The sequence below is a fragment of the Tamandua tetradactyla genome, chromosome 8 (genome assembly GCF_023851605.1).
Source record: "Tamandua tetradactyla isolate mTamTet1 chromosome 8, mTamTet1.pri, whole genome shotgun sequence".
In the NCBI taxonomy this organism is placed as follows: domain Eukaryota; kingdom Metazoa; phylum Chordata; class Mammalia; order Pilosa; family Myrmecophagidae; genus Tamandua; species Tamandua tetradactyla.
Genome location: NC_135334.1, coordinates 72,508,726 through 72,524,069, shown reverse-complemented (window position 1 = coordinate 72,524,069; position 15,344 = coordinate 72,508,726). Strand labels below are relative to the sequence as shown.

General features: G+C 39.4%; 1 protein-coding gene and 1 non-coding gene across 5 annotated transcripts in view; one reads left to right on the top strand and one right to left on the bottom strand.

The window, feature by feature from the left end:
• The window catches only part of FAM168A (family with sequence similarity 168 member A), a 247,712-nt gene that overhangs the window by 151,833 nt on the left and 80,535 nt on the right, over nucleotides 1-15,344 (bottom strand). The gene's annotated exons all lie outside the window — the stretch shown is intronic.
• On the top strand, nucleotides 11,063-11,169 carry LOC143645455 (U6 spliceosomal RNA). The gene has a single exon (XR_013157160.1). It is a non-coding gene; the product is annotated as a U6 spliceosomal RNA (small nuclear RNA).

Genomic DNA, 15,344 nt, shown 5'->3' with positions numbered 1-15,344 from the left:
GCATAGCAGAAAGACTAGCATGGCCAAAACAGAAACAAGCACAGAAGAGTTGAAAAGCTGCAAATAATGCAATGTCACTGGAACACAGGGAAGTGCAGAGGGAGATGAGGTTGAAAGGATAGGCAGAGGTCAGATCAAGAAATACTTTTTTCTATGTTGTAGGAGTATGGACTTTAACCAGAAGGCAACAGGGAGCCAATGAAGAGTTTTAACAACAAATTGAAATGATCAGACTTGTTTCTTGGAAAACATCTTCCTGGCGATGATAGAGCAAATTCTGGAGGGAGGGAAGGACTGGTGGCTACAACCTTCCAAGATATGTACTACTAGCTGTTCCCAAGCAGTTCTCACACTTGCAAACCCCAGGTTCTGTTCTTAGCTTACTGTGCGGCAAATTATTCTACCTCTAAGAAAACTGTAGCTACCACAGGCATTCTTAATGGTCCCCCTAAGAAAACTGACATCCCAAGGACTACACCTCCAGGGTTCTTTTTTTGTTTCTACTAAGGTCTTCCTTATGTGCACAAGAATTGTGTTAACTTATCAGAATGTATCTCTCAGTCTGCTTTCAAGGAAGACATACACCTGCCCCAAGTCCTCACCTTCCAAATTCCCAAGGGGCAAATTCCAAACACTAAATACCTAGAGCTATATTAAATTCTCACTCTCTGTCTATCACAAATACAGAGTAACTTGTATACACGTTTAATTTCCCCACATACATCCATTAAAGAGATGGGGGAAAAGATGGAAGGGAATAGTTAATGAACACCAATGTAATACTCAGCACTAATCAACGGTGTTTCCCACATATCTCATTTAATCCTCACAAGAACCTTGGGTAAGGTAGATATTGTATAATTTCACTAATATGAACCACCTAGAAAATGTAAACTCAGAGTTTTAAAATGCAGAATATAGGGGACCTGGTGATAGAAAGAGGCCAGAGAAAGGGGAGCAGGTACCTAATATGTATAGATTTGTTAATGAGGTTGATTTTCAATGTTTGGGAATGGATAGAAGTGACAGTAGTTCATTATTGGGATTATAAGTAATAGTGTCTATTGAAGGTGAATATGATTGAAAGGGGTCATCTAAAGTCATGTATCTTACCAATTAACACTATAAATACAAATAAATTCTTGTATGAACTACTTCAAATATACAACACTTGTACAAAGAGTTAATAATGGAGTGGTATATGGGAAAAATTACCTACGCCATGCTATGGACTATGTTTAACAGTAATACTTTAATAGTACCACACCAATACTAGAAGTCAATAACTGGAGGGGAAAAGGGATATGGGGTGTTTGTGGTTTTCTTTTATGTGTGGATGTGTACATCTATTATTTTTCCTCTTTGGAGAAATGGAAATTGCCTAAAATTGAGAGTGAGGATCACTGTACAACTAAGTGAGGATACTGTGAGCCACTGATTGCATACTTTGGATAGAACATATGGTATGTGAATATATATCAACAAAAACTGCAGATTCAAAAACAAACAAATGGGGGAAACTGCATTAATAACTACTTACCTTGGGAAGGAACCTGGCTCAAATTTTGGCACATTTTCAGTATTCAATAAAATATGTCTTCCCCCCCCCCCCCAAAAAGAAAAAAGTATTCATTATCCTCATTTTATCAAGGAAAAAGAGGTTCAAAAAAATTAGGCAACTTGCTTAGTCAGTTATTAAGAGACAAAAAGTTGTGATTTGTTCAAGGTATCACACAAGTTATTAACTGAGCAAAAAATAATAATAATGCTATCTCATATTAGGATAGTACTCTAAAGCTTTTCACAGCACAACACAATATGGGTAGGTGTGGTGGTTAGGTACAAGTGTCAACTTGGCCAGGTGATGGTGGTTCTGCCGCTGTGGACTTGAATCATTAGCATGTGAAATTCATCTATGGCTGATTACATCTCCAGTTGGCAAAGGGGAGCACCCTCCACAATGAGTGATGTTTAATTTAATTAGCTGGAGGCTTAAAAGAGAGAGGTAAGAAAAGAGTTCAACGCAGCACAGCCCAAGCAGCTCAGCATACCTCATCTCGGCACTCACAGCTCAACTCAGACATTTGGAGATGCAGAAAGGAATCTCCCGGGGAAAGTTGTTAGAACACAGAAGCCAGGAGAGAAGGCAGCAGACATCACCCTGTGCCGTCCCGTGTAACAGGGAACCTCAGATGAGAGTTTGCTGCATTTCCTCCGAAGAACTGTAAGTTTTTAATTAAATAACTACCCTTTTATTAAAAGTCAATCCATCTCTGGTGTGTTGCATTCTGGCAGCTTTGGCAGACTGGGAATTGGGATACCTGAGTATCGGCTGTGCCAAACTGCAACTTAAACTAAGTCCTTTCTTTTCTTTGGGCCTTAATTTTCTCACTTAACTCAATGATGGGACAACAATCTAACTAAAAGAACCAACTGAGTTAAACGATCTCAAACAATCCAGAAATCCAAGATACACAATCAAGACTCTTTACTGGACAAATTCTCTCTTACTGCCAGTGTTCACCCTGCTCTTTTTCTGGCTACACTCTCAGGATGAATGACTTATTCCAACCTGTCCATTAGTCATCTGTAAGCCAGAAGCATCCTCTACAGTGCAGCTCACAACCTGTGCAAGATGCTTCATTAAGTGTAAAGCTGATACTATACTTGGCTGAAGGCTGGTGCATAAATGTTACCTGGAGATGAATAAATAATTCCAGCTGTGCTGGGTTGCAAATGCGAGGGCACCGGCTGTGGGTCTGAAAACAGATGGTCTTATAAGATGGAGAGCTTGGCTCCTAATCTGATTTTCCTAAGGCAAGCATGTTTGGGTCAGCAGGAATCTTGGCTAGAAGCACTTAAGTAAAGTTAAAGCTAGTATTTTGTGATGAGAAAAGATGACATAAATATGCAAGTCGTTTCTTTTCATAATAAATAAATAATAAATCAGATGCTGTAATTAGTAGGATCCCAAGCCCTTATTTTTATATCTACTCATCAACTTCTAAATAATTTTCATTTCAGTTCAGCACTTCCTTCCTTGGTTTTAACACAAAGGTGAGTGCTCAGGGAGAGTGCGTACGCAACCCTGCCAAAACAGGAATTTTAATATCTGCTGACTAAAACAAACTGAAAAAAGGAGAAAATAAACTGAACTAATTTGATAACTGTGGAATGAATGCTTAAGACACTAATAGTAGGTTTGAAGTAAACACATGTTTTACAAATGAATTAATATGCCAGTCACCATTCTAGATGTTTTACAATCATTCTGTCAATTAACTCTCAAGACAATACTTTATTTTATCATCTCCATTTTATAGATGAGGAAATAAAGCTCAGAGAAGTCAGGCACTCTGCCCAGAGTCATAGCAAATTAAGTGTCGAAGTTAGAACTGACCTCTAGGGCTAAAGGACTCAAAAACTCTATGCACTTTGTTCGAGAACCTCACTTTCTACCGACAGTCCTCTTGCTGTTCCTCAAACACACCCAGCTCACTCTTGCCTCTGGACCTTTCTATCTGCTGTTTCCTCTGTTATGAACACCCTTCCACCAAATCTTCTCATGGCTTTCTACTTCAGATCATTCAGATCTCTGCTCAAATGCCATCTCTTTAAAGATGCTTCCTCCATCACTGCCCAAAACACACTATTTGTTTGCATTGCTTTATTTTTTTTATTCTGGCACTAAAGTTATATTACTTACTAGTTCATGTACTGTCAGTCTCTCCCACTAGAATGAAATATCTATGAAGACAGGAACTTTAATTTGGTCACAGCTGTATCTCCACCACTCAGAACAGTTACTAGCTTATGGCACAGGTGCTCAAAAAATATTTAATGAATTAATCAATCAATTCTATGTGTTGACAACCAAACAACTACAGAATATTAATATAAAAGGGCAATTGTTAGATCAGGCAGAACTTGGTTCAAGTCTCTATAACGTATGACCCTGAGTGAGTCTCTAACTTCCCTAATCTTCTCATCTGTAAAATATATGTAAAAATGTAGGTCCCACAGATTTGTTACAAAGATTAAATTAGATTGAAGACATGAAAATCTATGTGCAAACTGTAAAATGTTATATAAATACACCTATCATTATTAATATGGGGAAAGGTTTAGAGATTTTCTAGTCAAGTTCTTCTCTTTAGTGACCAGGAAATGAGGGCCCAACAATGTCCCACAGTTATTTAGAATTAAACCATGGTTAGACCTTAGGACTCTAGGTAACCAAGCCAGGACATTACCACCACTACCACCACCACCCCAAACAGAGAAAGATTACTTGGCCTCTGGGAATTCACTTTCTCTTGGTTCTTCTACCTCTTTGGCTATTCCCTTTTAATCTTCTTAACCTCTCAATGTCAGACTGTCTCAGGGCTCTACCATCATATCTCTTCTCTGCTCTATCTGAACATATTTCTTAGGTAATTTCATCCATTCCGTGGCTTTCAATATCTAATAACTCCCAAATTTGTATCTCCAACCTAGATTTCTCTGAATTCCAGACCTGTATATCCAACTGCCTACCTGACATATCTCTTCATGATCATCTACTAGGCATCTTAAATGTCTAAAACCAAACTACAATCCCTTCCTACAAACCTGCTCCTCCCACAATCTTCTGCATCTCTGCACATGGTAATACCAGTCTTGTAGTAACCCATGGTAAAAACCTCAGAATCGTTTTTTTACTACTTTCTTACTCACATAATCCTCATCTAGTCTAGAAGCAAATTTTGTCAGCTCTACTTTCAAACATAAACTGAAACTAACCACTTCTTACCACTCTACTGTTACCACCCTGGTTCAAGATATCATTATCTCTCTCCTTAACTGCTGCAATAGCTACCTATCTGATCCCTCTGCTTCTTCCCTTCCCATCTGCCTAACCCCTTGTTCCTCTTTTCCCAAAAGTCAAAATGAGCCTTTTAAATTCAGTTCAGATGTCATTCCTCTATGTTCAAAACTGCAATGGCTACTAATCTCATTAACTATTAAATTCAAGGTCCTTACCATGTCCTACAAACACCATGTAATCTGGATCCTTTTTTATTTCACCTCTTATCACTTTCCTTCTTCCTCACTACACGGTTGGATATGGTGATCCCATGCATAAAACTAAGTTTTAGCATCAACATTCATATTGTTTCAAAAACTCTGAGGTTACCACAACATCCATCAAGAACGTGAAAGCCTCAGCTCCCTTAAGGTGAGCAGCAGAGGCATGCTTTCTGTGATGGTTAAATTCACGTGTCAACTTGGCCAAGTTATAGTGCCTGGTTGTTTGGTTAAGTTAGTACTGGCCTGATTGCTACTGTGAGGACATTTCATGGACATAAATCATCAGTAAGCTTATTGCATTTATAGCTGATTACATCTACAATCAACTGAGGACACCGCCGTCAACAACGAGACATCTCGTCCAATCAGCTGAAGGCTTTAAAGGGAGAAGTAATGATTTCAAGAGTCAGAAGTGAGAATTTCCATCTCTACTTCAGCCAGCCAGCTTCTCCTGGGCAATTCATCAAAAAACCTTCATTGGAATTCCAAGCGTGCAGCCTGCCTTACAGAATGTGGACTTGTGCAACCTCACAGACATGTGAGACAATTTTTATAAAAAATCTCATAATGTTTACAGATGATCTCTTGTCGGTTCTGTTTCCCTGGAGAACCCTACTAATATACTTCCCCTTCTTGTTATTCCTTGAAAAGCCAAGAATGCTCCCACCTCAGGGACTGAGCACCTACAGTTTGCTCTGCCTACTGTTCTTTCCTATAAATCATCAATATGACTTGTTCCTTTATTTCATTAAGATCTCTACCTAAATTTCACCTTATCGGAGAGGCCTATATTGACCTCAATCTCTCCTTTTCCACATACTCTGATTTTTCCTGTTTCTACCCACTGGAACTCAACTGAGAGCAGAGACTTTTTTTAAATTGAATACTGTATCTCCAGTGCCAAGATCAATTGTAAGTGCTCTATAGTCAGCAGCAGTCATCAATTCTGCTTTTAATTATTCTTTATTTCTGTCTTAAATTCTCAATCTGGTATTTCCCTAAACAGACAATGTTCTGTAAAATTTTCCCTTTTCTGATATCCTGAGGATTTTCAGTTCAACCAATGACAGAAGTACCTAAAAAATGGTAAGATGAAGCCATATTTTTTTTCCTCTGGGACACTCCTATAATCAAGTAACAAATCAGTTAGTAATATTAGTTCATATCAGAGCACCAACCTAGTAAAGAAGGATACTGCCTGGCTACGGAGGTAAAACACAGATATATAAAATAACTCCACAAGAATGAACTCATTATAGGAAGACAGGAAAGGCTATTCAAAGGTGTAACAGGTGTGAAATGTTGGAAGGGCAGATCTTCTTTAAAAGTTCAGTAATATATACCAGAGAAAAGATTCCTGCATCTAGCAGAAGGTAGTATTTGATGGCCCCTAAAAGACTCTAAAGTCATTAATTCTTTCTTTTTCCATTTCATTTAACAAACACTTGGGGGTACACCAAGTTGCCTGGACTATGGGGGAAGAGGGGTATATGAAGGTGAGCAAGACAACCAGTGTCTTTTCTTCAGGAAGTATACATCTGGGGGAAGAACTCCAGAGCTAATTCTCCAGGTGGAGGATTGTCTATTATCGTTCTTCCTTCCCATTTAATTCTCTCCACATTATAACTGTTCCACTGGTAAATAAGACATTTTCCACAAATTCAGTAAGATATACCAAATGAACACGAAAGATAATAATAATAATAATTCACAATTGAGACTTGCTAGAAATTCCAGAAAAAGTGTGAGGGCAAAGAGTACAATTTGATTGGTTTAAAATGTAGTCTGGATCAATTAAAAATTATGTGAACGGGGAGACTTCCAGGAAGATGGTCAACTAGTATAGCCCGAGATTAGCCCTGTTCCATGGAAAAGTTAAGAGAAGGGACAGGAGGGTGACTAAGGCGGTAATTCGGGAGTGCAGCTGACCTGGGAGAGCCTTCTGCACCACATGTGGCAGCCATGGTTGCAGAGACCAAGGAACTGAGAGGCAGAAAGTGGGAGCCTAGTGCAGAGGCGCGGAGCCTTGGAGCCCATGGGAGTGCTTGGACGGGAACATAGGACTAAAAAGTAAGCCAGGCCGCATTCCTTGGGCAAGTAACCCTCATTAGCGCAGCCCTGTGACCAGCAACTCACCCCACACCCCAGGCAAGTGAACCCTCTTATCCATGCCCATTCCCCATGCTACAGGCATTCCCACACCACCAGTCCCCAGTGAATGTACCTGCCCCACAACCCCACTCAATGTGCAGCTCAACCCACCTCTCCTGTACCCCTCTGAGGAACTACTTCCCCCTCCTTGTTACCTGCAGGCTGCTGCCAGCACAAAGTCTGCAGGCACTAACCTCCATACCTGGGCTACTCCTGTCCCCTGTCCATAGTGTTACACAGCCTCACCCTACCCTCGCTGAGCTCAGCACATCCCTTTATGGCACGCCCAGGCCCAGGCATATGTGTGGGCCCCGATCACATCATTCAGCTGTGGGAACCACACTTAACAGCAGTCCTAGAACCAAGCACATGCACAACCCTCGGCCTCACATTCTAGGTCTGAGAAAGTGCCAACCTATGCAGCCAGGTCACATATGCCCTCAATCCATGAAGGCATAATGCCAACCTGCTGCCACAGCCCTACACATGCGCACAAAGTGCCCCGTGCCTTAGACAAGCACACACCAGGGTTTTGCGCCCAGACCGGTGCACCCACACAGTTATGTCCGTCCTGGCTGCTAGGTGCACACGTTCACATGCATCAGTGTAACATCCCCAACCTGCGCCCATACCCGCCCTGAAACGAATCATCATTCTGAGTGCTCCACCCTGTGCCATGCTCCGTGCTGCTGTACAACCATCTCATACACACAAGGCCTTAGACACTGAAAGAAAACAACTCCCAAAGTAAATCAATCAAGATATTTACATACCACGAAGACAGCAGATCACTAAGCATATCACAATGCAGACAGATACAGCCCTGCCTAATGACCAAATTAAAACACCAGAGGAGACACATTGGAACAGCTACTCAAAGATGTTCATACAACTCTCCTTAATATAATAAGTGCGACAGAAAATGACTTTATAAAGGAGATAAAGAAGACAGTAGAACACAAAGATGAATTTGAAAGAATAAATACAAAAACAGCGGAAATCACAAAGATTAAAGACTCTGTTGAACAAATAAAAAACATACTACTAGATGCACACAACACCAGATAAACAACAAATGATACAGAGGACAGGATAACTCACTTAGAAAAATCAAAACAGCAAATGACGGGGAGGAGCCAAGATGGTGGCTTACCAAGGTGTAGGATTTAGTTCATCCTCCAGAACAGCTACGAAATAACCAGAAACACTACAGAACAGCTCCTGGGGTCACACAGCATACTCCCACTCAGGACCAACTGGACTGGCTGCGAACCACCCAGAATCATGAGTTTCCCAAGTCAGGGTGGCGGGCGCCCCTCTACCACAGGCTGCTAATCAGAGGGAAAAGGAAAGAGACTTTACCAGCAGCACATGCTGAGCTCAACCAAACGCAAATTGTGGAATTAATTTAAAAATTCTGACTACCAAAAATAGGCCCCCAGCTCAGATGAACCTGGTCAATGTTGAGGTAGTTAATTTTTGCCCCTGCGCTAAGGGGGAAGGGCTGACAGAAATAGAAAAAAGAAAGAGATTTGTGGCTGTGTTTCTACCGAGGCTTGACTGCCTTCAGATACAGCGGCAGGGGCTTCTCAGGCTGCAGCTGCCCCAGGCATAGGCAGAAACAAGCTTATTTGAGAGCTTGCCTGGAGCTGGTGCGTTCCTGGGGAGGGGTGAAACCCAACTCAGGTGAAATCCCTCCCTCAAGGAATTCAGACACCAAGGAATTCAGGGGCTTGGTAATTTGAAGCCATTAAAACCAGCCTACAACCTCTCCTCTATCTCCACTACGCCACCAGCAGGGAGAGTCTGCCAAAGCTAAAGGTACCACATCATCTTATACTGGTGGGATCCGCAGGTAGACAAGCACCACATACTGGGTGGGTAAGATAGGAAAAACAAACTCCAGAGACTTCACAGGAAAGTCTTTCAACCTGCTGGGTCTCACCCTCAGGGAAAACTGACGCAGGTGACTATTTTCCTCCTGACAAAAGGCCAGTTTGGACTGGGAAAATCCGGCTGGGGTCTTTAACACCTAAGCAGACCATCCTAAGGGTGGCGGGGGGAAAGGCACCATACAAGCAGGACAAGAAACAAGAACTGAAAAATTCTCCTGTGTTAAACAAAAGCTAAGCATGAGGTCCCGAAAAAGCTGAATTTAATGTCATAGAACAGATAGACAACAAATTCATCCAGCAAGAAAACCCTAGGTAAAAGCAGTGAAAGCTATCTCCAGAACAAACTAATTAAGGTAATTAAATGCCTAGACGCCAGCAAAAAATAACAAATCACATTTGGAAAACTGAAGCTATGGCCCAGTCAAAGGAACAAATCAACAATTCAAATGAGATACAGGACTTGAAACAATTAATGCCGAATGCACGAAAAGACATGGAAAACCTCATCAAAAATCAAGTCAATGAATTGAGGGAGGATGTAAAGAAAGGAAGGAATGAACAAAAAGAAGATATCGAAAGTCTGAAAAAACAAATTACAGAACTAATGGGAATGACAGGCACAGGAGAAGAGATGAAGAAAACAATGGAAACTTACAACGGTAGACTGCAAGAGGGAGAAGATAGGATTAGTGAACTGGAGGACGGAACATCTGAAATCCGACAAGCAAAGAAAATATAGGGAAAAAACTGGAAAAATAAGAGCAGGGACTCAGAGAATTGAATGACAACAGGAAATGCAAGAACATATGTCTTGTGGGTGTCCCAGAAGGAAAAGAGAAGGGAAAAGGAGGAGAAAAACTAATAGAGGAAATTATCACTGAAAATTTCCCAATTCTTATGAAAAACTTAAAATTACAGATCCAAGAAGTGCAGCATACCCCAAAGAGAATACATCCAAAAAGACATACTCCAAGACACTTACTAGTCAGAATGTCAGAGGTCAAAGAAAAAGAGAAAATCTTGAAAGCAGCAAGAGAAAAGCAATCCATGACCTACAAGGCAAGCCCAAAAGGCTATGCGTAGATTTCTCAGCAGAAACAATGGAGATGAGAAGACGCTGGGAAGATACATTTAAATTAATAAGTGAGAAAAACTGCCAACCCAGAATTCTAAATCCAGCAAAACTGTAATTCAAAAATGAGGGAGATATTAAAACATTTTTAGCCAAAAAATCATTGAGAGAATTTGTGACCATGAGACCAGCTCTGCAAGAAATACTAAAGGGAGCACTAGAGACAGATACAAAAAGACAGAAGAGAGAGGTGTGGAGGACAATGTAGAAAGAAGGAAAATTAGATATGACATATAAAATACAAAAGGCAAAATGGTAGAAGAAAGTACTACTGATACAGTAATAACACTAAATCTCAAAGGATCAAACACCTCAATCAAAGACATAGACTGGCAGAATGGATTAAAAAACAGGACCCATCTATATGCTGTCTGCAGGAAACACATCTTAGACCCAAGGATAAACATAGGTTGAAGGTGAAAGGTTGGGAAAAGATATTTCATGCAAATAACAATCAGAAAAGAGTAGGGGTACCTATACTAATATCCAACAAACTAGCCTTCAAATGTAAAACAGTTAAAAGAGACAAAGAAGGATACTATGTATTAATAAAAGGAATAATTCAACAAGAAGACATAACAATCTGAACTATTTATGCACCAAGCCAGAATGCTCCAAAATACATGAGACAAATATTGAAAAGAGAAATAGACACATCTACCATAATAGTTGGAAGCTTCAATTCCCCACTTCATTCAATGGACAGAACATCTAGACACAGGATCAATGAAGAAAAAGAGAATTTGAATAAAACAATAAATGAGCTAGACTTAACAGACAATTATACAACATCACACCGCAAAAAAGCAGGATAGTGCTTGCTTCGGCGGCACATATACTAAAATTGGAACGATACAGAGAAGATTAGCAGGGCCCCTGCGCAAGGATGACACGCAAATTTGTGAAGCGATCCATATTTTTAATATTTGGAAACGACATATCAGATAAAGGTCTAGTATCCAGAATTTATAAAGAGATTGTTCAACTCAACAACAAAAAGACAACCAACCCAATTATGGGACAAAGACTTGAACAGACACCTACCAGAAGAAGAAATACGGATGGCCAAGAGGCACATGAAGAGATGCTCAATGTCCCTGGCCATTAGAGAAATGCAAATCAAAACCACAATGAGGGCGGGCCGCGGTGGCTCAGCGGGCAAAGTGCTTGCCTGCTATGCCGGAGGACCTCGGTTCGATTCCCGGCCCCAGCCCATGTAACGAAAACGGAGAAACAAAATACAATAAAACAAGAAAATGTTTAAAAGATGTTTCCCTTTCTTCCTCTCTTCCTTCCTTCTATCCTTCCTTCCTTCTCTCTGTCTTTCCTTTAAAAAAAAAAAAAAAAAAAAAAAAAAAAAAAAAAACCACAATGAGATATCATCTCACACCCACCAGAATGGCCATTATCAACAAAACAGAAAATGACAAGTGCTGGAGAGGATGCGGAGAAAGAGGCACACTTATCCACTGTTGGTGGGAATGTCAAAGGGTGCAACCACTGTGGAAGGCAGTTTGGCGGTTCCTCAAAAAGCTGAATATAGAATTGCCATACAACCCAGCAATACCATTGCTAGGTATCTACTCAAAGGACTTAAGGGCAAAGACACAAACGGACATTTGCACACCAATGTTTATAGCAGCTTTATTTACAATTGCAAAGAGATGGAAACAGCCAAAATCTCCATCAACAGAAGAGTGGCTAAACAAACTGTGGTATATACATACGATGGAATATTATGCAGCTTTAAGACAAGATAAACTTATGAACCATGTAATAACATGGATGGACCTAGAGAATATTATGCTGAGTGAATCCAGCCAAAAACTAAAGGACAAATACTGTATGGTCCCACTGATGTGAACGGACATTCAAGAATAAACTTGAAATATGTCATTGGTAACAGAGTTCAGCAGGAGTTAGAAACAGGGTAAGACAATGGGTAATTGAAGCTGAAGGGATACAGACTGTGCAACAGGACTAGATACAAAAACTCAAAAATGGACAGCACAATAATACCTAATTGTAAAGTAATCATGTTAAAACACTGAATGAAGCTGCATCTGAGCTATAGGGCTTTTTTTGTTTTTGTTTGCTTGTTGGTTTGTTTGTTGTTGTTGTTTTTTACTATTATTACTACTTTTATTTCTTTTCTTTATATTAACATTTTATATCTTTTTCTGTTGTGTTGCTAGTTCCTCTAAACGGATGCAAATGTACTAAGAAACAATGATCATGCATCTATGTGATGATGTTAAGAAGTACTGAGCGCATATGTAGAACGGTATGATTTCTAAATGTTGTGTTAATTTCTTTTTTTTTCTTTCCGTTAATAAAAAAATTTTAAAAATTTAAAAAAAATTTAAAAAGCAGCATACACATTCTCCTCAAGTGCTCATGGATCATTCCCAAGGAAAGACCATACGCTAGGTCACAAAGCAAGTCTCAATAAATTTAAAAAGACTGAAATCATACAAAACACTTTCTCAGATCATAAAGGAATGAAGTTGGAAATCAATAATAGGCAGAGTGCCAGAAAATTCACAAATATGTGGAGGCTCAACAAGACACTCTTAAACAACCAGTGGGTCAAGGAAGAAATTACAAAGGATATCAGTAAATATCTTGAGGAAATTGAAAATGAAAACACAACATATCAAAACTTATGGGATGCAGCAAAGGCAGTGCTAAGAGGGAAATTTATTCCCTTAAATGTGTATATCAAAAAAGAACAAAGAGTAAAAATTGAGGAATTAACTGTCCACTGGAAGAACAAGAGAAAGAACAGCAAGCTAACCCCAAAGCAAGCAAAAGGAAAGAAATAATGATGATGAGAGCAGAAATAAATGAAATTGAGAACATGAAAACAATTGAGAAAAATCAACAAAACGAGAAGCTGGTTCTATGAGAAATTCAATAAGATTGATGGGCCTTTAGCAAGACTGACAAAAAGAAGGAGAGGTTGTAAAGAAATAAGATCAGAAATGGAAGAGGCGACATAACCACTGACCCCACAGAAATAAAGGAAGTAATGACAGGATACTATGAACAATTTTATGCTAATAAACACGACAATGTAGATGAAATGAACAATTTTCTAGAAAGGAATGAACAACCAACTTTGACTCTAGAAGAAATACACGACCTCAACAAACCAATCACAAGTAAAGAAATTAAATCAGTCATTAAGAAGCTCCCCAAAAAGAAAAGTCCAGGACAAGATGGCTTGACATGTGCATTCTACCAAATATTCCAGAAAGAATTAGTACCAATCCTGCTCAAACTCTACAAATGAAACTGAAAAGGAGGGAAAGCTATCTAACTCATTCTACAAACTCAACATCACCCTCATACCAAAGCCAGACAAAAATATTACAAGAAAAGAAAACTACAAGCCAATCTCTCTAATGAACACAGATGCAGAAATCCTCAACAAAATTCTAGCAAATCGAATCAAGCAACACATTAAAAGAATTATACATCATTGGGTGAGCCACGGTGGCTCAGTGGTAGAGTTCTTGCCAGCCATGCCGGAGACCCGGGTTCAAGTCCCGTTGCCTGCCCATGAAAAAAAAAGAAAAAGAATTACACATCATGACCAAGTAGGATTCATCCCAGGTATGCAAGAATGGTTCAACATAAGAAAATCAATTACTGTAATGCACCATATCAACAAATCAAAGCAGAAAAAACACATGATCATCTCAATGATGCAGAAAAGGCATCTGACAAAATTCAACATCCTTTCCTGTTGAAAACACTTCAAAGGATAGGAATACAAGGGAACTTCCTCAAAATGATGAAGGAAATATAAGAAAAACCCACAGCTAACATCATCCTCAATGGGGAAAAACTGAAAGCTTTCCCCCTTAGATCAGGAACAAGACAAGGATGTCCACTATCACCACTGCTATTCAACACTGTGTTGGAAGTTCAAGCCAGAGCAATTAGACAAGAAAAAGGCATCAAAATTGGAAAGGAGAAAGCAAAACTCTTACTGTTTGCAGATGATATGATACTGTATGTTGAGAACCCTGAAAAATCCACAGCAAAACTACTAGAGCTAATAAATGAGTACAGCAAAGAGGCAGGTTACAAGATCAACACTCAAAAATAGGTAGTGTTTCTATACACTAATAATGAACAATCTGAGGGGGAAATCAAGAAAAGAGTTCCATTTACAATTGCAACCAAAAGAATAAAATACTTAGGAATAAATTTAACTAAAGAGACAAAAGAACTATGCAAAGAAAACTACAAGAAATTGTTTAAAAAAAAATCACAGAAGGCCTAAATAGATGGAAGGGCATACCGTGTTCATGGATTGGAAGACTAAATAGAGTTAAGATATCAATTCTACCTAAACTGATTTACAGATTCAGTGCAAAATCAATTGAAATTCCAACTACCTACTTTTCAAAAACAGAAAAACCAATACCCAAATTTATCTGGAAGGACAGGGTGCCAGAATAGCTAAAAGTATACTGAGAAAAAAAAATGAAATCGGAGGTCTCACGCTACCTGACTTTTAGGCATATTATGAAGTTACAGTGGTCAAAACAGCATAGTACTGGCATAAAGACAGAAATACTGACCAACGGAATGGAACAGAGTGTTCAGATATAGACCCTCTCATCTATGGACATTTGATCTTTGTTAAGGCAGTCAAGCCAACTCACCTGGGACAGAACAGTCTCTTCAATAAATGGTGCCTCGAAAACTGGATATCTATATGCAAAAGAATGAAAGAGGACCCATATCTCACACCCTATGCAAAAATTAACTCAAAATGGATCAAAGGCCTAAACATTAGATCTAAGACCATAAAACTGTTACAATAAAATGTAGGAACATATCTTATCAAACTTATACTAGGAGGCGGTTTCCTAGACCTTACACCCAAAGCACGAGCAATGAAGAAAGAAAGAAACGGAAACTCCTCAAAATTAAACACTTGCGCATCAAAGAACTTTTTCAAGAAAGTAAAAAGGCAGCCTACACAATGGGAGACAATATTTGGAAACGATATATCAGATAAAGGTCTAGTAGCCACAATTATAAAGAGATTGTTCAACTCAACAACAAAAAGACAGCCA